Raw genomic sequence first — 24725 nt, forward strand, 5'->3', positions numbered from 1 at the left:
GATCCCCCGTAAGTGTGTCACCCACGGATCCCCCGTAAGTGTGTCACCCACGGATCCCCCGTAAGTGTGTCACCCACGGATCCCCCGTAAGTGTGTCACCCACGGATCCCCCGTAAGTGTGTCACCCACGGATCCCCCGTAAGTGTGTCACCCACGGATCCCCCGTAAGTGTGTCACCCACGGATCCCCCGTAAGTGTGTCACCCACGGATCCCCCATAAGTGTGTCACCCACGGATCCCCCATAAGTGTGTCACCCACGGATCCCCCATAAGTGTGTCACCCACGGATCCCCCATAAGTGTGTCACCCACGGATCCCCCATAAGTGTGTCACCCACGGATCCCCCATAAGTGTGTCACCCACGGATCCCCCATAAGTGTGTCACCCACGGATCCCCCATAAGTGTGTCACCCACGGATCCCCCATAAGTGTGTCACCCACGGATCCCCCATAAGTGTGTCACCCACGGATCCCCCATAAGTGTGTCACCCACGGATCCCCCATAAGTGTGTCACCCACGGATCCCCCATAAGTGTGTCACCCACGGATCCCCCATAAGTGTGTCACCCACGGATCCCCCATAAGTGTGTCACCCACGGATCCCCCATAAGTGTGTCACCCACGGATCCCCCATAAGTGTGTCACCCACAGATCCCCCATAAGTGTGTCACCCACAGATCCCCCATAACAGTGCCATCCACAGATCCCCCATAACAGTGTCACCCACAGACCACAATTAGTTCAAAACCCACCAAAAGCACACCTTTTGGTTCAAAATATTTTTTTTCTTATTTTCCTCCTCAAAAACCTAGGTGCGTCTTATGGGCCGGTGCGTCTTATAGGGCGAAAAATACGGTAACCCTTACAGTTCTGGAATGTGTTGGATAACACTGACAGCATTATGTCAGTGTTATCCAACACATTCCAGAACTGTAAGGGTTACATAGCATCATAAATCAGTATAATGCTATGTGACCCCAGTCAGCGCTTGCAGGTCAAGCTTTCAGAGCTAGTTATTACTTACATTATTACAAAAAACAGTAATAATTGAATGCAGTGACAATAATTTATGATAATAAAGAGTGGACACATAGTCCTACAGATACAACCTGCCCTTTGAGGGTGACCAAACTGCTGATGCGGCCCCCGATGAATTTGAGTTTGACACCCCTGGTCTAGAGGCAGCCCACTGAGATACTGGAGTTGGGCTCGAGGTCGGTACACTGGGCCACGGTAGTGGATAGCGCTGGCCTCCAATAGATCTCCGAGAGTCCAGATATTAATTAGCCAAAGTCGCCGCTTGCTGTACCTTCTGTGGCCGCTTATCTCGCACCCAATCCCGTACTATCGGAGGGGTGTGGTCAAAGAACTGCTCTAAGAGAACTAGCTGGGTGATGTCCTCTATGGTATGAGCATGGCTTCCCTGGAACCAGCCCTTGAGGTTCCGCTGCAGAAGATGTGCCCACTCCACGTAGGTTAGGTTGCCTTGTTTACGGGATTCTCAAAACTTAATCCGTCTGGCTTCAGGGGTAATGACAAATCGGGCTAGCAGGGTTTCTTTTACCTGGTCATAATCCATGGCGTCCTCATCCTCCATGGCCCGATACGCTTCCGCAGCTTTGCCAGTTAGGTTACTCGCCAATAAGACGACCCCGATCTTGGGACGGCACTTTATGTATCTGGCACAGTCTATCAAAGTCCTGGAGGAACTCTTCTATTTCCTCCTCTCCTTCCTTAAGCAATTTGAATGCGCGAAAGGGCAACTTACGGACAGGTGCTGTATCTCTAGGTGTTGTCTCTGATTGCCGTATTTCCGCAATTCTCCATTCATGTTGTCGCTCCAATTCTCTCTCTTGTCGCTCTAGTTCTCTCTCTTGCCACTTATCCTGCAGCTGGATGTCTCTGATGGCATTCTGTATGGCGGTCTCGGATGGGTTGGCACCATATATTGGCAACAGCTCTCTAAATTCTTTATTGAATGCCCCACATATATTTATATTGACAGTTGGAACACCTCTTTTAATTGGTAAATTGTAAAACCCCCTCTGATTGGCTATGCAAATGAGGTAAGCAGGGATTAGTTCAAGAGCTTGGCTGGGAGGCAGGTGGGTGTGGCCATTGTCACAGAGATTAAAACCATGACACTGTCCGTGTCGCATCCGCATTTTTTGCAGACCCCTTGACTTCAATGAGTCCATGGTCTGTATTTTGTGGCCAAGTATAGGACATGTTCTATCTTTTTGTGAAATGGACATATGGGTGTGGAATACGCATGGATCCTCAGTGTGCTTTCTGCATCCGTATGTCTGGTCCGCAAAATGCAGACCAAGGACTCATTGAAGTCAATGGCTACCTGGGGTTACTTGGAAAGATTGCAAAGAGTATTTAGAGTAAGACTCGTGGAGTACTACCACTATCATTGCCAATGCTTATACACAGCCATTGGGAATAGTCAGCTCTGTGATGTAACTCAGGACTGTACCAGCTGCTGCTATTTGGACTACAACTCTCATCATCTACTCAGTAAAAAAAGACTTTTATTACTTCTAATTAAACTGGGTCTGTATATTGCCTCCATCGTCCGCCGGCCTCTGCTTTTGTACCCCGCCATCTGTACACCATCAAGGGCACCCCAACTACCACCAGGCAGGAGCCCCAGAAAGTCTGGGAGTGCCGCAAAGAAAAAAAGGGTGCACCCTCCATTCACAATGCTTGCCCCAGGGAGCCAGGGTTAGGGATGCCACTGTGAACTGTGAGGACTACTACTCCTCTGGGTCGCAGCGCTCTCTAAATACAGCTCTATAGATAGAAAAGGGAAAATAACTAATAATTATCTGATGAGAGCAGATATATGTGACAAAAAGGTAACCGAGAGTTGAGAGATGAGATTGATGACAGAGGAACTTTTCTTTCCAACGTAATTCTGGAGACGTTGCATCCGAAGGGCCTTAATGAGATGTATAATTTCAGTTTATTTCTGTCTGTAAGGCCTAATGCACACGACCGTTGTGTGTTTTGCGGTCCACAAACCGCGGATCCGCAAAACACGGATGGCATCCGTGTGCGTTCCGCAATTTGCAGAACGGTAAGGACAGCCTTTAATATAACTGCCTCTATAACCTCTGTAATGAGTAAAGAATTACGGTAATATTGGTCCTTTAACACGGTAAGCCGATTGCAGAGTGGATCTACCCACGGTGAACACTTGCGAACGACACAAAGACTACAAAATATCCATCATAGAGAGAGAATGAGAGCAGCACAGAGAGCAAGTGAGCGGGTGTGCTGCGTTATGGCTTCCTAATTAACTGTGATACACAGCAGCTATTTATTCAGGTCTCGTCACAAAAGATCATCAAAGACAGCAGCACTCATTACTCTTTAATAAGTCACTAAAGACACTCGCCCACGTAAATGAAGATCCACAGTACGTGCGTTCAGTCCCAGCATGACACAAACTCCTAGAAATATAACCTTTAGTACAACCAAAACTCCCCTGATGAAGCCACTGCGCTGGTAAAACATGTAGGGAGAGGTTTTTTTTAAGTTTTTTTTTTTAGGCAAGGAACTTCTATTCTACCTCTGGCACAGAACTGTGCCTGCTAATTAACAGCCCTACAGACTCTACCTCCTGATGGAAGTGTGTGGGCAACTTGAGTGTCCCTTTTCCTTCTTTTTACGTCCCCCTCTCAGGGGTTTAAGAAGGGAACAAGGGGAGACCCCATCAGTAGAAGAGGTCTCTCTCCACACCTGATAGGAGTATGTGTGATCTGAGCGTACCTTCTCCCTCTTCTCCTTCCCCCATCTAAGGATCTAAGAATGGAGCAAGGGGAGACCCCAGCAGTAGAAGAGGTCTCTCTCCACACCTGATAGGAGTATGTGTGAGCTGAGCGTACCTTCTCCCTCTTCTCCTTCCCCCATCTAAGGGTCTATGAATGGAGCAAGGGGAGACCCCAGCAGTAGAAGAGGTCTCTCTCCACACCTGATAGGAGTATGTGTGAGCTGAGCGTACCTTCTCCCCTTTCTCCTTCCCCCGTCTAAGTATCTAAGAATGGAGCAAGGGGAGACCCTAGGAGTAGAAGCGGTCTCTCTCCACGCTATGTACAACTGCTCGTCGAAGCGATTATTCACAAAATCGAGTGTTCCTCTGCTATTTCGGGAGAATCCAATAGGTAGCCTGCAGCCAGACCACCCAGAGACCACTACACCTGGGACGTATTAAGCGATCAAGGTACCTATAGATTCACCCTAAAATACCGGTGGATCAACCCCCCACCAGAATTTCGTGTGCACTTTAATCCAACACCTGACTCCAATATCCTATCAGATGATTGACGGGATTTGTACGCCATAACATAATGGAGTCACAGCGGTCCCCCGACAGGTTTAATGGAGTCACAATTCTATTTTCTTTTAGCATAAATAGTAAAAGTTACATTTTATCTCAATAAAGGTGACCCTGTACAGGGACTATTTTTTGCGTTATCGAACCTCTCATTCAGTTTTTGATAACCTCACTGCAGCCCCGGTATTATCTGCAAACTGAAAAAAGAATTTATGGGGGATCTCGGAAGAATGAAACGGAGGGAGGCGAGTGAGAGAGATGGATGGAGAAGAGGAAAATAGAGGGAGGGTGAGAGAGATGGATGGAGAAGAGGAAAATAGAGGGAGGGTGAGAGAGATGGATGGAGAGATGGATGGGAGGAGAGGGATACAGAGAGAGAAGGATGGATGGAGAGAGATAGAGAGGGAGGAATACTGTAGATATGAGATGGTTAGATCATACTTGCCAACTCTCCTGACATGCCTGGAAGAGTTGGCAAATCTCCCACATATGGAGGGCTTCTTTTTCCTGGGAAGCCGCCCTTCATGAGCTCTAATTGTGGTGTCAGGAATGCATCGCAGAAAGAGAAGTCAGGGCAGCATGGTGGCTCAGTGGTCAGCCCTGGTGCCTTTCAGGGACAACATCCTCATGGAGTTAATATGGGTATTCCTGTTTCCTCCCACAGTCCAAAAATATGCAAATAGGCTCACTATGAAATTGACCCTAGTGCTGTGCGTTGGGGTCGGGTACTTATACGGCTGCCACTGGCCTTGTAGGGATTCATCCCGGCCACACAACTATCCCTGCGCTTTGAGTCCCTAGCACTACCCTGATTTCGGCCTACACTGTCAGACTTAAAAATGTTAATGCCTAGCCCCAGGACAGGTAATAAGGGGTAGGTACGATCCAGCTACACTGTGCCTTGGACAGGTAGGTAGCTGTGCATAACCGAACTAGAGGCAGCAACTCAAATGCACAAATGGAATGATACAAAATTAAACTGGAAACAATATAAAGTAAATGTGCAGGTGGCCGTGATGGCATCTACAGATAAACATGTCCCAATTTGCGGACCGCAATGCAGGCATGGCCGTGTGTATGAGCCCTTAGGAAAAGACAGATGACATTTAGTAAATTAGACATATGATCCAGAACGCTCTCATGTAACCTGCTGATGAGATGCTTGCTATGCAGTGTAAACATACAGAATCGCGCAACACGCTCCAGGATGCAATCTGTATATTATTTGCATGTCACGTAATGAGATGCATAAATAATCTGGAGGAGAGCAGGATGTGAATACATGTATGCCGTATCATTCTGGGTACAATGGACAAAAGGCTGCAGGCTCTCTGTAAAGGATAATGAAATGATTGATTAACGCCGCCTCATAGTGTCATTGTCACAGACCTCTTCGCAGCCGCCGTCCCATTCATCCGTCTTTGTTGTTGCATGCATTTCAAAGTGGCGGCCGTACAGACGACTGCTCTGCAGATAAACCAAATATCCCATGTCATTTGAAGGGGAACACCAACAAAATGGGGAATTTCTCGGTGATATTCTCATGTCTTATGTCTTAAATGCCAGTTTAGCCTGGCAGCTCCTCACAAGTTGAGCAGGCCTCAGTGAACCTTCATACTCATAGGCCGGGTTCAGACGACCGTAATAAAGATCATCCGTGTTGTAGCCGCAACACGGGGACGATTTTTACCATAAATGTTCATGTTCAGACCCGGAAACTTCTGGAGACAATTGTCCACTTCCGTGAGACATGGACCAAAGTAGTGTGTGTCTCCTAGGGTCCATGCGGAGAAATGGAGGTGCTCATGGCACCATTATTACTTCTGTGGGTCTGTGTGCACAGCACATGGGCAAACAGGGCGGCTGTGGCCTATTGTAATTGAAGTCTTCCTGTCAATAAGCTGAATGGTATGGGTCTAAGGTGTCCATGCTTGGCTGGTCTCCCAGAAAGCAGCCGCTAAGTAGAACTGTATGTGTCTTCGGGACTCTGCTGCCATTAGGCGTAGCCATGGCCAAAATACCTTGAGGGGGTGAGATGCCACTCAAAAAGGGACAGGGTCAGTAACGGCGGAGCACTATGTGCAATGCAACCTTCTCCCAGATGCCAGCCTTCAGACGTTGGCATGTATGATGGAGTCTATAAGCCCTGTGCAGTGTGGCTGCTAGAATGGCTTATTTATGACCCTAAAGTATTTGAGTGAAAGGGATTGTCTTACAAATAATATTCAACGTTTTGCAAACCAGGATCTGAATAGTTTTGTAATTGCATGTCATTAAAAGTTATTTAATGAAATCTATCTGTACAGCACCACCTGCTCTTTTTCTAATTTCTCTCGCCTGCCCACTGAGATGGACGCACATACTCAGTTCCATCCTTCAACCGCCAATAGCTGCAGCAGACAGGACACGACCTCTGAGTAAGGACAAGGACACCCCCCCAAGCTGCCAACCTGAAATAAATCTAGCAGAACAATTGGAGCAGTGAATGGTGGGGATCTCTGGATCGACGTGAGATCAGGGGCGTAGCTATAGGGGGTGCAGAGGTAGCAGTCGCTACTGGGCCCAGGAGCCTGAAAGGGGCCCAAAGACCCTTATGCCTCATAAAAAGACGCTGGCATTATAGAAAGTGCATGCTGGTCAAGTTACCCCTCTGGCTGGAGGGAAGGGGTTAGGCCAAGAATTTGGCATGTCAGGGGTGAGGGTAATGTTTTTGCCTCAGGCAGCATGAAGGCTATGTTCTTCCCTGCCCCTGGCCACAAAGCACTGAGGGAAGGGGGGACCCAAGCTGAACTCTAGCACCAGGGCCCATGAGCCCATAGCTACGCCCCTGCGTGAGATACAGGGCTGGTTTTAGCTTTGTTAGAAAGAGGTTCTCGTGTAGTAAATGATGTATGATTTTCATTTACATTAATCATAGGATAGCCCCTTTAAGTCCAAACCCAGAAAAGGGCCTGGATTGCCGTAGTTGGGGGAGAGGAGGGAGAGCTCCTGACTCCACTTTTTGCATCCACTCCACCTGTGTTTTGGGCTGATTACGCACCACTTAGAAGAGCTTTGAGAATGAATTGTGAGCTTCTCAGGCATGGCAGAAGAGCAGCATTGCCAGCCCGCAGGAGCCATCGAGTTCTGGTATGGACGTGTGTCAGTCAGTCATGGTGCTAGGCTAGAGAAAGCTAGCCTGTATAGTGAATGAGCAGCCTTAACCCAGAAGAAGGAGATTCCTATGGTCGAATTCTCCCCCAAGTTGTCGCAGTTGGTGGGCATGAAAATGGTGCATAAAGTTTGCTGCTGTGGAATTCAAAGGGCCAGAAGCCCATATAAAGAGACTGTGACCTCTGCTGCAGAAAAACAGACCGATTGGCTGAATTAAGATTCGGATTTTTTATTCGATCCACGTGCTGGTTTTCCGGACGATCGGCCATCAATATCAAAATCCTTGACAACCCCTTCAAAGGGGTTGGCCACCTTATGGCAAACCTCTCCTGGTCAGACTTGCAAATGGAAACATACTAATCTGCTCGCTGATCCGCTCCTTCGCTGCCGTGCTCAGGACCCCTGCTGTCAATATCAACCTGGACGCCACTGCAGCCAATGACTGGCCACAGCAGTGACCTGCCCACATGAAAAGTTGACATGACGCAAGGGGGGGGGGGGGGGGGAGGGAGTCAAGTCACCAACTGCAGTAGTGTCAAAGTGGATGGGGGGAAGCTCGAGCGAGGCAGCCCTAGGTAGGGGAACGAAGGAGCGGGGACTAGGTAAGTATGCTTCCCTTTGCAAAAATCTGAACGAAAGGGTAAAATCATGGAATAATGTCTGTGAATCTGGCATGCAACCGTTAACTGGTTTTCTGCATAATAGTCCACAAATCATGACCGTCACATAGCCTGAGCAGATGAATTCAGTGTAAAATCTGATAAAGCAGCTGACACTTCTCCCTTACAGGTGTTTGCACAAGAGGTTAACCCTTCCATGACCAAAGATTTTCATTTTTTTCTACCAGTCTTCCCAGAGGCATAACTTTTTTTTATTCTTCCATTTCTATAGCCGTATGAGGGCTTGTTTTTTTTGCGGTACAAGCTATACTTTTTAATGGCACTATTTACAGTTGCATTAATTTAGTGGGAAGTGGGAAAAAAATCCAACTGGGGTGGAATAAAAAAAAAAAATTCACCACGATTTTATGAATTTTTGGGGTCATTTATCAAACTGGTGTCAAGTAGAACTGGCTTAATTGCCCATAGCAACTAATCAGATTCCACATTTAATTTTCAAAAGAAGCTGTCCAAAATGAAAGGTGGAATCTGATTGGTTGCTATGGGCAACTAAGCCAGTTCTACGTTACATTCTGGGGGGCACTATTAATACACATTATGACTTAGCGACACCTGTGTTAAGCCATGCCCCCCCTCCCCCAACTTACCTGGCTGGTATTTATTGTTGAGAAAGGTGGCCACTAAGGCCACCTTCAAAAGACTGTAAAACACTGCCCCCGGCTCTGCTAAGCCACGCCCTGACCCAGTTAGGCCATGCCACCAGCCGACGGGGATTTAAACAGTGCTGCTGTGTGAGCTGTTCAAAAGGACATCCCTGAATCTGTCCTGGCCGTGTGCCGGACGGAGGACAGGGAGTCTAAAATTGGACTGTCCGGCCTAAAACTGGACCTCTGGTCACCCTAGTGGCAAATCTAGACATATGTCAGACAAACAAATCCATTGATATTAAATAGAGCATGTCAGGAAGTGACATACCCTATTTTTCACCCTATAAGAATTTTTTGGGAGTGCGTCTTATGGGGCGAATGCTGCCATTTTTTCTTTGCACTGATGCATCGCCAGCCGCGATGCTGCACAGCGCGGCCTGTGATATATCAGCGGGGAGGGAGGAGGGGCTGGTGGCGAGCAACTTGTGTTGGAATCGCAGCGGGGCCCGGTGCAGTCACTGTTCTCTATTACACTGGGCCCCGCTCACAGCAGTATTTATTAAGTGAAGTCATGGGTAATGCTTTATTAAGGTATAGCAATCCTCTGCAGCAGTAGCGCACATAGTACTCACTACAAAACTTCCGTAGCAGGCAGGCTGGCCGGTCACTTACTTCCTCACGCGCATGCTCCTCCTACTTTATGAATGAAGCAGGCAGAGAAGGCGTGTGACGGAGTGAGGGACGTTACGCTGCCGGCCGCCCTGCCTGCTACGGGAGCTTCATAGTGAGTACTACGTGTGCTACAGCTGCAGAGGATTGCTATACCTTAACAAAGCTTAACCCATGACTTCACTTAATAAATACTGCTGTGAGCGGGGCCCGGTGTAATAGAGAACAGTGACTGCACCGGGCCCCACTGCGATTCCAACACAAGTTGCTGGCCTCCACCCCCTGTATTGGGGTTCACTATTTACAGAAGGACAGTGTTATAAGATGCTATATATGTGTCATCTACAGATCCCCCCCATAGCAGTGCCATCCACAGATCCCCACCTCATAACAGTGTCATCCACAGATCCCCACCCCATAAGTGTCATCCACAGATCCCCCCATAATAGTGTCATCCACAGATCCCCACCCCATAATAGTGTCATCCACAGATCCCCCCATAATAGTGTCATCCACAGATCCCCCCCCTATAAGTGTCATCTACAGATACCCCCCATAAGTGTCATCCACAGATCCCCCATAACAGTGCGTCATCCACAGATCCCCCATAATAGTGTCAGCCACAGACCACCATTAGTTCAAAACCCACCAAAAGCACACCTTTTGGTTCAAATGTTTCTTCTTATTTTCCTCATAAAAAACCTAGGTGCTATTTATGGGCAGGTGCGTCTTATAGGGTGAGAAATATGGTAATTGAAAACACCAGATGAATAATTATGATTGGACATGATCAATGGTTTCATTTAACCCAAAGGGTACCAGACTGTCCAATTTAGAAGGATTCACGGTTTATGAGTGTATGAAATCTGTCCTTAGTTGATTCACTGATTTGTTCCAAAATAATCAATAGAGGATCTGATGTTTCTTTATTGTGAACTGACAGGAAGTGTCTGGAAACTCTGTGATTTGTGACACCCTTCTGGATTAATTCATACGTAATCTCATGTGCTGTATCGTGCGGCCCACGTGCTGGATGCCGCAGGAACATTGCAGGAGATAATTCACAAAGGTGCTAGTGCAGCAAAGTGGATGCGTATGCCAGGGTCCCTTTAAGAGGTTTAAGTGTTTTTCGGGACGCCAGTTGCATTTCAGCAACGAGGGACAGGGTCCCCCTTTTAGTAGATATGGTGGTACCCAGGTTAGGAATGTCACAGTGGTGTAAGGGTGGCCTAACGTCCCTTGGTGGTGTTGTGGCTGTGCACTTGTCACGGTGCTCCTACCTGGATATCTTGTAACCCCAAGCGAGGCCGTCCACTGCAGAAAAAGGGTGCTTGAATGGTGTTGAGGATTAAATAAATGAGTCCAGACCTTGTATATGGTTGATCGGTAGCTTTATTTGAACAAACTTGCATCAGAAACAATCTTCAAGCTTTATCATTTTGACTCTTGGCAGGCAAACACATCCAGCTCTGCTACATATATCACTCTTTGGTTCTGCTGTGTTGACGGGATTAAATAGAAAATTTTCCTTTCTGCTTAAAGGGAACCTATCATCACCTTTATGCTGCTGTCACCGCCAGATCTCTGAGAAGCTCTGACAGACGTTCTTCAGAACCTCTTGCTTGAGGTTCTTTTGTTTTGGTTTAGTTTTGTCATCTCGTTTCCCTCTCAGCTGTCATCTAGTTGCACTGATTGCATCCCTTTATATCCCCTCCCATACTGCATCACTTTGCGGTTTATACAACTTCCTGGATTGTGCTCACTGCTACATGCTGCAACTGCTGGTTCCTCAGTTAGTCTGTTCCTTTATTTGTGTTTTCCTGTTGGCTTGATCCTAGGTGACCCTGACTCTCTCCGTATTAAATGTAGGGAGCCGGTGGTCGTGTCCCCTCACTATTATAGGGTTTTCAGGTGTCACACAGTCTAGGTACGAGGGCATGCAATTATCTATCATAAAGATCTTTGCATGGGCTGAGCAGTCGGGGAGAGGTCTAGGGCTTTTATAGGGCTCACCCTTATGTTCCTTAGTTTGGGATCAAGTCAGTCGAATCTTTATTGGTGCCTTCTAGTTTTCTGCAACACCATCGGTGACAGCTGCCCATACTAACAGCAGAATAAAGTAGAGACAGGAGAGTTGATTTCAGTGGACTGTCATTTAAAAGTTAAAAGTAAGTGGTTTCTGAGAACCAACATCACAATCATTGCAGACTGGGCCTGGAAAAGAGTCCTGGTTATTCATAAATTCCTGCTCTCCCTGTTGATGACTGACAGTCTTCTACCTAGTTTTCTCCCTTTCTCTCTAGGAGAGAACTGCCAATCATCAGCAGATAGGTGAGAGAGCAGGAGATTATGAATAACCAGGACTCTTCTCAGGTAGATTTGACTCTTTTCAAGGCCTGGGATGCAATGATTATGATGCTGGTTCTCAGCAACCACTCACTTTTATCTTCACACACTGCTGAAATCAGCATTTTTGTCACTATTTTATGCTTCTCTCAGTGAGATTAGCATATTAGGTTCCCTTTAACTTACCGTAGCTTTCTGTAGTCTGACTCTGTCTTTATCTTTTATCTCTATCCAGGGAACTACACTTTCCGGCTCCTGAGGCTCACAGCTTGGGCCTCTGGGTCCAACAGAACTGAAGAGGTTCTGCAGACTTAGGCAGGGCTCTCCCGCAAAGGACGAGCTCCCTGCAGCACCCCCTCTCCCCAAGAAGGGGAAGGCTAGCCTCTCCACACACAACCTCTCCCCAAGGAGGGGAAGGTTAGATTGACCTCTAGAGAGGGCTGGAATGGACAAAAAGGTTCCATTCCAGAGAAATTAGCTCTGCCAATGTTGCTGCCATCTGCAGGTGAACCAGGCACATTACATGAATACAACAGATGCTTAGGAAATAAATACACATTTTGCAGGATATGAAATAAGTACACAGAATGACATTAGATCAACTATAAGAGATAGTGATGGGGCAAAAAGAGTGGTAATGCCCCCTAGCGGGGCGTTACATTAGCACAGTTTAAAAAACTGTATTTAAAAAATTTCACCTGTGAACAAAAGGAGGTGGCACCATGGCTAGTATTAAAACCACACAGACGATTACCCCCGTATTTGTTTTACGGATGGTCCTCACACTATGTAGCGCCCCGCCACTCCTCTTTTCCATTATTCTGCAGTTCATTGCAGGTATTCAGGAGACGCTCGTGGTAATGACCTAGGAAGATGAGGCAAACATGGGGTATGTAAATGCTTTCTATGCTGTTGACATTGAGCGAGACGTAGGTCAGGGTGATCTGTGTTGTGAGGATTACTGATCCCTTGAGATTACAGCACACAAAACAGTATGTATTTTGCGGTCTACAAAACACAGATCCGCAAATAATATGGATTACGCATACCTCCCAACTTTTTGGATGGTCAAAGAGAGACACTTATGGTTCATTGTGTGAAGGCTCTATGCACTTCAGTTGTTTTTTCTTAAGAAATAGCGCAAAAATAATCTGAATATACACATGTCTAAAATCCCAACTGCATTAAATGATGAAATAATATACAAGACAGGCTCTAATATACAGAGCGGAACCAGACAAAAACTTTCTGGGTTAATATTGTAAATGTAGTAATGCAAATCTATACCTCAGATCAAAACGAGGGACATTTAAGAAGCAAAGAGGGACACTGGGTCAGAAAGAGCGACTGTACCGCCAAAAGAGGGACACTTGGGAAGTCTGCCATTGTAACAATGCTTATGTTTGTCCGCAAAACGGACAAAGAATAGGACATGTTCTATCTTTTTGTTGCGGAACGGCCATGTGGACATACTGAAATGGAATGCACATGGAGTAATTTTTGCTTTTTTTTGCGGACCCGTTGAAGTGAATGGTTCTGCATACGGGCCTCAAAATAAACGGAGCGGACGCGGAAGAAAAATAAGTTTGTGTGCATGAGCCTTGAGAGAAATCGGTCTGTTTAAAGAGGTTGTCCAAGAATAAACCATGATCCCCTGCAGTTTCCAGGGAGTGAAATGACCCTAGCGGTGGGGTTCTCCCTCTCCCTCTCCCGGTCCTGGTCTTCCAATTTGGAGGAGAGATGATGAGTGCATGCATTAGATCAGTCGTCTGCAACCTTTGGCTTTCCAATTTACTGCATGCTGGGAGTTGTAGTTCTGCAGCAGCTAGGTAGCCACAGCTTGCCGACCATTCTGTCTGCTCTGGTTCCTGCCTCATCTGCAATAATCTGGGGTCTTATACTCATTGATGAGGAAAGGACCAGCGGCGGTGAGGGTCGTACAAAGCGCCAGACATCATCTGATAAACTGAATAGTTATCTTAATATGGAATTGTCAGCAAGTGAATCATTACGTGTAATTTATGTCTTGTACCCGACAGGCAAATTGCAAATCAGCTGTGCAGTCACTCCAAGATGGCTCCGCTCCAGCCGGAGGATCATTGCTCATGGCACGTAGGCAGCAGTAATTAAATCACCGGCTGACATTAGGCCACCTTATAAGATCTGTTTCACTGTGTTAAGCTCAAGGCCAAGTGCTATCAGGATAAGGCTCAGATAGTGAATTAATAATTGCACCTCACGGTGCCCCCTGCTGGTGATTCCACTCAGATTCCCGTTAGGAACAGAAAATAACTGTGGGAAAAAATCACCATTCTAGGGGTACCTGGGGGATTTGATAGATGCAAAACACAACCCTTGGGGTTTCTCCTGATTGCAGGTATTTGGCGTCACTGCTGTATAGAAGAGGTGGGAGGAGAGGAGATGACAGATGATTCTACTGTCCGCAATGCATCACTGAACCATCAAAGCTTTCTTTTGTCTTGCACCTGGAGAGACTAATTTTGTCCCCATCTTTCAGTGGCAGGATAACAGACTACTGCGTTGTCTGCATGTGTCATCCACGGGACGTAAAAAAGGCACTCGGGGCATCAAAACTGACTTGGTCTCGGGTTTATCGGATGTCGGGGTGGGCACTTACTGTGTGTGTGGACTGTAGAAAGCACTTGACAGACCCCTATAGCAGACAGCACTTTGTATTTCAGCAGATCTCCCAGCAGCTAGGGGTCCCCGAGTACCCCACAATTGCTGGGATCCTCGATATCTGCTTGTTGTTTCACATCATCATCGTGAATTGGTGGAACAAATGCAGAATCCATCCCTGACGGTCCAGGACCTAGCGCAAAGGTTTCAGAAACAGGGAACAAACTCAGGGGTCATTGGGCGGTAGTTTGGCTTCCATTGCTCGATGGTCCAGTTCTGATGCTCACATGCCCACTGTAGGTACTTTCGGTGGTGGACAGGGGTGAGCATTGGAACTCCGGTTCTATTGAAAATAAATGGGCCCGGACCTGTTCCGCAAAATTGTGGAACGGATGTGGACCCATTTTGCGGATGTGTGAATGGACCCTTACAGGATGTCATGGCCGCCACTGCCTCGATGCGGCAGTGGTGTCCGGTTGCCAGGGGAAACGACATTGTGATAAAGTCCTCTTAGCCTGGGGACAATGAAGTGTTATGATGTGTGGGAGTCTCCCTGTGTGTGCATGCCTCGTTGCCGTCATATCCTGACATATTCACCGGCCTACAGAAAGTAGAAAGGAACCGCAACACTCCCAGGTCTTCAAGGAGTACGCTTTATTCACCAAAATGTGCTCGGTATTTTCAGCCCTTAAAGTGGTGGTGCCAGTGGTGATGGGTACCAGTCTGTAGTGTCCCCGACATCCAGAAAGTAGAAAGGAACCGCAGCAATCCCAGGTCTTCAAGGAGTACGCTTTATTCACCCAAATGTGCTCTGTATCTTCAACCCTCAAGTGCTGCTACAATCCATATCTACACCTTGCGTGATAGGCCGGTGACTATCGTAACTCTGCTTGTTGTTTAACGTCGTGACTCCCCTCCGTGAATTGGTGGAACAAATGCAGAATCCATCCCTGACGGGACAGGACCTAGCCCAAAGGTTTCAGAAACAGGGAACACCACAGGGGTCATTGGGCAGTAGTTTGGCTTCTTCGCCTATGGAACAAAAACTTAAGCTGCCTAAGAAGTTTGCGAGCAATTGGAAGCAATTTTTTGCCTTCAAGGAGAGCTGCCGGCTTTATTTTAGACTGAGTCCCCTATCTTAAGGTTCAGAGCAGTAATGGGTTGGAATTATTTCCCTATTACAGGGGGATCCCCAGAAGTGGGTGTTCTCTCGCCCCACTGAAATCGCCTGTCTTAGCTTCCGTTGACAATTTTTTTTCTCTACACTAAGCCTGTTGTATGATGAGCCAGACAGAGTGGTGTATGTGGAAAGTAAACTTGTTTAAAACAGGATACCCGGCCTGTGGAGGAGTACTGTGTGGAGTTCAGGAAGTGGTGTGTTGCTTCCAGTTGGAATGACCCTGCTTTACGGTGCCATTTCCGCTGGGGTCTGTCTGACAGTTTAAAATACTTATTGGTTAGCTACCCTACCCCCGATACCCTTGACAAGACCATGACGCTAGTAGTTCATTTGGATTGCCGGCTTAGGGAACGTAGTAGGGAATGTGCAGCTTCCCAGGTCTCCTCCTGATATGGTTTCCACTTCCAATACACCTCTTCCTGATGGCAGAGGCTCTGTTTTTATTGTGGTGCTGCTTGACCATTGGATCAAGTCATGTTTCAAGTGCCCACGGGATATGGTTATGGTTTCTAGAGATAATGGGAAAAAAGGTATCGTATTTTGCGCCCTATAAGATGCACCTGCCCTAGGTTTTAGGCCTCATGCACACGACCGTTTTCCGTGATTTTCTGCGGACCCATTGACTTTGAATAGGTCCATTGAAAACTCGGAAAATGCACCATTGTTCATCAGCGGCCGTGATCCGTGTTTCCTGTCCGTCAAAAAAATATCGTGAAAACTCAGATCCGACAGTATATTCTAACACAGAGGCGTTCCCATAGTGATGGGGATGCTTCTAGTTAGAATATACTACGAACTGTGTACATGACTGCCCCCTGCTGCCTGGCAGCACCCGATCTCTTACAGGGGGCTGTGATCTGTACAATTAACCCCTCAGATACCACACCTGAGGGGTTAATTGGGCATATCATAGCCCCCTATAAGAGATCAGGGGCTCATTGGTGGCAGCGGAGAGTTCAGATCGGAGTCCTAGTTTAATCGCTGGGGCTCCGATTGGTAACCATGGCAACCAGGACGTTACTGCAGTCCTGGTTGCCATGGTTACTTAGCAATATTAGAAGCATCATACCTGCTGCGCTGTCTGTGACCGGCCGGGAGCTCCTCCTACTGGTAAGTGACAGATCATTAAGCAATGCGCCGCACAGACCTGTCACTTACCAGTAGGAGGAGCTCCCGGCCGGTCACAGACAGCGCAGCAGGTAAGTATGATGCTTCTAATATTGCTAAGTAACCATGGCAACCAGGACTGCAGTAGCGTCCTGGTTGTCATGGTTACCGATCTGAGCCCCAGCGAAACTAATACAATGGAGGGGGGGCGGACACTGGCCACCAATGAAATGAATACAATAGAGGGAGAGGGGAGGCCGCACACTGGCCACCAATGAAACTAATACAATAGAGGGAGGGGGGGGGGGGGGGGGGCGCACACTGGCCACCAATTAAATTAATACAATAGAGGGAGGGAGGGGGGGCCAGACTGGTGTGGCCCCTGAGGGGTTAATTGTGCGGATCACAGCCCCCTGTAAGAGATCGGGTGCTGCCAGGCAGCAGGGGGCAGTCATGTACACAATTCTTAGTATATTCTAACTTGAAGCGTCCCCATCACCATGGAAACGCCTCTGTGTTAGAATATACTGTCGGATCTGAGTTTCACGATCTAACTCGTATCCGACAGTATATTCTAACATAGAGGCGTTCCCATGGTGATGGGGACGCTTCAAGTTAAAATATACCATCGGATTGGTAAAAACTCCGATCCGATGGTATAATAGGGACTCCTGACTTTACATTGAAAGTCAATGGGGGACGGAAGAAAAAACGGACACGGATCACGGACCTACGGACCCCGTTTTTGCGGACCTTAAAAAAAAAACTGTCGTGTGCATGAGGCCTTAGAGGGTAAAAAAAAAGGGGAAAAAAATATTTTGAACAAAAGGTGTTAACAGTAGTAACCAGCTGCATTAACAATAATTACTGACTTAAATGTCCAGGTACAGTACTTTATTCATCAGGGAACCCCCAAAATTCCTCATCACTACTGTCCAAGTTAATCACGCTCTGTGGCTCACAATCACTGGTATCGTTGCTTTTAGATTCTTCGTACAACATCTTGTCTGAAACCGTTTTCTGCGATTATGGTTTCCATCCTCGCCTGGGTTCTTTTAAATCTTTTAATTCTGATCATCCTGAGGTTGAAGTTATGTCTGACAAACAGTCTGGGCCCAGGTTTACACAAACCTGAGGAATTCCCAGGAGGTTTAAAAGAAACCACTAACAGTGGTCTTGAGGAATTCATTTTGTGCTGGGAGACGAGGTGCGGTTATCCACTAAAACATTCATCTTAAGGTTCTGTAAAAAAATAAAATAAATGTCGCTGGATTTTATTGGTCCGTAGGAGATTATTGAAATTCTCAACCCTGTGTCGTTCCGCCTGAAATTACCTGACTCGTTCAAAATCCATGATGGGTTTCATAAGTCTTTATTAAAAAGATTACTCTCCTGATTTCACAAGAACCTTCTGGTGCGGTGGAGGTAGAAAGTGAGACTGAGTATGAAGTTGGTAGAATCCTGGATTCCAGAAGGATCCATAATAAACTACAGTATCTTGTTCACTGGAAAGGTTATGGTCCTGAGGCGAGGTCATGGGTGTCGGCTGAGGAGGTCCATGCGGATCGGTTGACTCCTACGGTGTCAGTTAATTTCTGTTCCCTTGTGGTATTGCATTTACTTTGGCTGAAATTATGTTTTCTTGCTTTTGCTGATTTGGTCTTGTATTGCTTTCCTTGTTTTTGACTTTCCAGCGTGTCTGGCTTTCTCGTTTGCATCTGGCATTCCTGGCACTTCGTTGACCGACTGACTTTTGATCCTTGTACCGTACGACTTCTCTTATTGTGTCTGTAGCATATGTAGTATTGGGACCATTGACCAGTTGTAGGGTCACTGTGAAGGGGAAATCCTCTGCCTTTCACAAAGCCATAGAGTCACACGAGAGAATTCTAACAGTCTGCAGCCACCACTAGGGGGAGCACACTGCCTACAGAACTGTACATCTTCCATTGAACTTCTCAATGAATCCCTGTGCCGTGAGCTCCTCCTAGTGGTGGCTGCGCGCAGCTAGAATTTTAGCAAACAACTGCACAGCTGAGTAAAACAAAGCGGGGGATTTGGAGAACTGTATAAGAAAAATGTAAATTTATCAGCACATTTTGCACCCATTTACATTTTGTGTTTATTTTTTATTATCTGCATAAAACATTTTTCCAAAGTCTCCGTTTTCCATGTCAGCAAATATAGAAGGACAAGTCAGGAACTGAGAAATTGACTTTACTTATGACTACTACATATGTAAACCTCATTATAGCTGTGCTTAACACTCGGCCTATATAAATTAGCAGGATATCCTCTCGGCACTATTAATACACGGCCTCAGAACACAAACTTTCAGCCTCTGCCAAATTCCATGATGTCAAATTAAACAAGATATTTTTAATAATGAAAAGCCTCGGCCGTCACATCCCCCACGCGTTTCATTAAGTTGCGTGGCCTCTTTGTTGAGCTCGACGTTGGATTTCAATATCCGCCTATTGACAGTAGATAGTAAAGCAGTGTCAGGAAATGATATGGCGGGTTTTATTGCAATAATGGACACGGTGCTTCCTCCTGGGCAGATGGGGCTTCACAGTTATGGCTTCTTGTTTAAACACTAGTGTCCTCTATGATATTGTGCGCAGCAACAAACATAATGTACAAGGCATTGGCTCCATAGACTGTTTACACAGTGTAACGCTGCTGTTTAGACAAGAGCCAGACAAGAGGGCCCACAAAGTCTGGGAACACGTGTGACGTCCTTCACGTAGACATACATGTCAAACAATTCTACTACAGCGTGCATCCCAATTCTGTAATACGCAAAATATCAGGTGGATAAAGACCACAGCCTCTGAATATTTTACAGATTAGGGTATCGCCACTGTTTGCGGTACAGCTTTGTAATTCTCGTGGTATCCTGGTGCATTAGCTTAAAACTGCTCTAGTCTCCTACCCCTAGGCTGTTGAAGTTCGTCCTAACCCAGTGATAGGCAAACTGCGGCTCTCCAGCTGTTGCAGAACTACAACTCCCAGCATGCAAAGACTGCCTACAGCAGGGCATGGTGGGAGTTGTAGTTTTGCAACAGCTGGAGAGCCGCAGTTTGGTTAGAACAGTGATAGGCAATATTACGTAGCCAGGAGACCAGATATCTTTGTCCTCTTTTCCCACATTGTATTGTCAGGGAGGCAAATGGAGCTGCATGGGGGCAAGAAACCTTAATCATGGCAGTGACCACTGGTATACGCGCATAGGGCACCACCACACCCAGAATATCAAGCTGTTGGCACTATAACCAGTACAAATTGCACACTACATAGGAGTGATACCCCAGTCCGTAAAGAACTACAACTCCCTGCGTGCACACTTGCTGAACTGTTTTCAGGCATGCCCACAGAAGTGAAGGCCGCGTGTTGGGAGGTGTAGCTTCACAACAGCTGACCCTGCGTAATAGCAATCTTTTCTACGAGTTTTGCTTCTGTATATAGTGATATACGAGAAATAATGTGACGGCACAGTAAAAAAGGACAATAGAGAAAAGCAAAATCTGTTCCAGCAGAGAGGGGGTTAAGCCGTGTTCTTCATCAGATTCCTTTAAGTAGTTATCATTTTAGGCGCACTTCATCTGGGATTATTCAGAGACTTTTGAACTTTTTTTTTAAAATTCTTTGATATTTGCTTAAATAAAGTCCAAATATGCATTCGTAAGGACATACAATCCTTGTAACAAAAATATAGCACATAAAATAAAATTACATAAAATAAAATTACACCAAACAACAATTTCCCATAATAATATCTTATGGCACTTGTGGCATAATGGAAGGCACCTCGCCCAAGCAAGGACCCTCTATAACTGGCCCATAAAAATAAAAAAGAGACAAACCCGACACGGACAACATCCTAGCCTCATACCGAAAATTCCCAGAATGAGTAAAATGCCTAAATGGACACAGACTAGGACGAGCGACCTTAAGCAGTAACAACAGATGAAGGATGACAATACACACAAACAGAAGACATTAAAGGGGGAGGGAGAGGATATCACATAAGGAGTAAATAAAAAGTATCAAGTGGAATCCACCAATTAGACCAGAAGGTCCTGGAACTCCTGAGACTCCTGAAAAGAAAACCAGGGAGCCCATGAATCAAGAAAGGCTTTATGTTTGGCTCTCAGCTGAGAGGTAAGTTCCTCCATTCTCCGGATCTCCTCTACCTTCTGGATCCAAAACCCGACAGTCGGAGGCACCGAGAGTTTCCATCTCGCGGGGATACAAGACCTAGCCGCTATCACCAGGGAGCACAGACAGGACTTCCGGAGCACACTCATTGGCAGATCCGAGACTTTTGAACTTCTGTATATAATTTATTAAAACACACCATTAATTTGTGCTTTTTTATCACAATCCACAACCTTGAAAATCGTGCATTAAAAGCTCTCTGCTATACTGAAAGATATTGGAGCGCTCCAGAGGAGCCAGACAAGCCCGATCGGAGCGTGAAATGGGGCCTGCGTCACGTGAAAATTGGACAATATAGAACATGCTGCGATTTTCACTCAACGCACAAGTGATGCGTGAAAATCACAGCTCGTGTGCACAGCCTCATAGAAATGAATGGGTCAGGATTCAGTGCGGGTGCAATACGTTCAACTCACGCATCGCACCCGCACTGAATAGTCGCCCGTGTGAAAGGGGCCTAAGTGTCTTTCCACGTAGAGCGGTATTTCTTGCTTCTTTGCAGGCCGACGGTCACCTGACTTGATCCTGAGCCTTCACTTGACACAAGGAGCTCAGATGTTCTTATCCAGACTGTGAATAGTACAGCGGGTGTAATCGCATTAGTGAGCGCCACGTGCCGTCTACCTCCACATATACCAGAGTCGCACTAAAGATGACTGACCAGACAGAGCGGCTGCTATGGATACCTGTAAACTATGACTGTGTAGAACCGCATACATACCTTTTCTCAAAGGCGTTATCCAGGGTTAAAAAACAAAAACAAAACATTGCTGCTTTCTTTCAGAAACAGCGCCACACCTGCCCACAGGTTGCGACTGGTATTGCAGCTCAGCTGTAAGAAAAAGAGTTGAAATGCAATACCACACCTGACCTGAGGAAAGGGGTGGAGCTGTTTTTGGATGTTTTTACATATTGGACGACTACTTTTAAATTTGACCCCAGGGGGAAAGTAATAGCTGCAAAGTTTGCATATATAGACCTGACAGCAAATACAATGCATATACCAACAGCGATTATAAGAACATCCATTGCTTTTTTTTTAGGACTTACGAGTGATCCAGGATGATGGAAAATAGGTCTTTTTTTTTAAATGTGCCATCCCTCTTCAAAGTTTGTGTCTAGTATAGCAGTATTCACTTAAAGAAGTTTTCCGGCCCCGTTATATTGACTGTCAGGATAGTCCATCAATATCTGACTGGCGGATGTCCGACATCCCGCACCCGCACCAATCAGCCGTAGCTCAGTGCAGCACCGCTCCCACTGAACTCCACTACCCAGTGGACAGAGCTACTGCAGAACAGTGGATTGCCTGGGGTGTGGGGTGTCACACACCTGCCGATCATATATTGACGGCCTATCCTAAGGCTAGGCCATCAAGATAGAGGGACCAGACGACCCCTTTAAATGAAAGTGAGCTTCAATACCAACTAATACCTGCTGGATAAACATCAGACCCTTTTTTTGATCCCTATTGAGACAAGCCATTTAAAAGGCATCTTCTGGAAACATCTCAGAAGGTGGTCAAGGCAGCCAAAGAGCGCGCACCAATAGTTCCCTCTGTCTGGTAGTACTAGCAGTCTCCGCTGGCGTACAGGAATAGACCAAACATCTAGGACACTGCCATCACGGGGCACAAAGAGGATTTCGTTCCTGCACCCCAGTAATTAAAACTTCACAAAGAACTTGTAACAAGAACCTTAATCCGACCAGAGACTGAGGGAGGACTAATCTCCGAAATTAACAGATGAGACGAATTAAATAAATCGCCTGACCCTGTGAGTGGGTGACTGGTCATACTAGGTAGAGTCTGAGCAGCGGCGCTCCCATGTCCTTTACTATTGGGATGCAGGTTGTCAAAGGGACATATATCCAGAAAATAATGTCACTTCTTATTCCATTTATAGATAATATCGGTAAAAAACTAATTTGTAAAGCGATAATCCCTGTGTTCTCTATGGTGTCATGTAACTACTCCATAGAACTCAGCCATGTAATGAGGCAGGAGAGTCAAAATGTGATCAGTTATATACAGTGTGTCCACGACACATCAAAGCCAAAATCCATCGAGCTCAGCTCGTCTCATGTCCAGAAAGCACAAAGCTGATCTACTGGGTTTGTTACAGTGTATCAGTGTAGATAAAAGGCCTCATTCACACAAGCACATTTTTAGCAGAGTATGCTGACCCCATTCATTTCTATGAGGCCATGCACACATCAGTATATTTTGCAGATCCTTTTCTATTCTGCAAATTATAGAACATGTCCTACTCTGGTCCGTATTGCGGAATAAGTCATTTCTGTTGATTCGAGTGAGAAAATGCGCAGTGCACAAAATATGCTTCTTGAAAAAACAGAAAAATCTAGTTACAGAATATAATAAAAATACAAAAATTTTGAAAAGAAAAAAAAAAAACAGGTTTGGGGATTATATTCATATGTACAATGTATAAGAACAGGAGCTGTGCTGACCCTCAGTATTATAGGGGGTTGTCACACGACAAGTTATCCCCTATCCTTTAGGGATCAGCAGCAACCTTTGGCGCTCCAGATGTTGTGAAACTACAACTCCCAGCATGGTCCTTTCACATGAGAAAACAATTGAGCACGTGTGAAACTACAAATCCCAGCATGCACAACACCTGGAGTGCCAGAGGCTGCTGGATGGATGAAGTGTCATTTGGGCGGGGGGTTCGATCACTGGGGGCTGTGTTCTCCTATTTGAATGGGGTGGCCATTATTTCCTGTTGCTCCATTCAGCTTCATCAGACTGGCAGAGTACAAGCTGCAACGAGCTGAATGGGGCTGAGACGCACATGGGTGTCCACCATTCCATTCAAAAGAGGGCCATGGGCCCATAAAGGTGCGTTTCCAGGATCCAGGCTGCCATAAAAAGCAGCTGTATTCGGCCGCACTTCCTGGAGGATGATTTGCAATCAGTATTCTGGTCAGAACACTATATTAGGGAATTGCTACATATGCTATTTACTGAAGAGGGAATGTCAGGCAGCGAGACAAAGGGGCAAAGAGAAACATGTGACAAATGCAAAGATTTATAATCAACAGAAAATACACTTCACTATATTATAATCCCAAACAATATCTACATGAGCAAAGAGGCTTTTCTGCTCTAAGGAAAACATCAGTATCACATCTTCTAAAGCACAGAATCACCGTAACATTTCATTAAAGGGGTACTCCCATCTGATTAAGTGACAGCATAGCGCTAAGTTGTGACATCAATGTATGATCGGTAGAGGTCTGACCTCTGGGACCCCGAACAATCCTGAAAATGAAAGGATCTCAGGGCCGAATTAGGGCACTTTCACACTTGCAGCAGAGGATTCCGGCAATCCGGAAGCAAACAGATGCATTTGTCAGACGGATCCGTCTGACAAATGTATTGCAATGCCGGATCCATCTTTCCAGTTGTCATCTGGAAAAACGGATCCAGTATTTATTTATTTTTCATAGATTTAAAGGTCTGCGCATGCGCGGACCGGAAGAACGGATCCGTCAATGCGGAAATTTTAATGCGGCACTAATACATTTCAATGGAATTTAATGATCTGGCAAGTGTTCAGGATTTTTGGCCAGAGAGAAAACTGCAGCATGCTGCGGTATTTTCTCCGGCCAAAAAAACGCAAGAGGGACTGAACTGATGCATCCTGAACGGATTGCTCTCCATTCAGAATGCATTAGGATAAAACTTTTCCGGTATTGAGCCCCTGTGATGGAACTCAATACCGGAAAAGAAAAACGCTAGTGTGAAAAGTACCCTAAGTGCTACTTCCCGTTTG

General features: G+C 46.2%; 1 protein-coding gene across 7 annotated transcripts in view; it reads left to right on the forward strand.

Moving 5' to 3' along the window:
• The window catches only part of LOC122920145 (keratin, type I cytoskeletal 9-like), a 125769-nt gene that overhangs the window by 71559 nt on the left and 29485 nt on the right, over positions 1 to 24725 (forward strand). The window lies entirely within an intron of this gene.

Source organism: Bufo gargarizans, chromosome 10, assembly GCF_014858855.1.
Source record: "Bufo gargarizans isolate SCDJY-AF-19 chromosome 10, ASM1485885v1, whole genome shotgun sequence".
Lineage (NCBI taxonomy): Eukaryota > Metazoa > Chordata > Amphibia > Anura > Bufonidae > Bufo > Bufo gargarizans.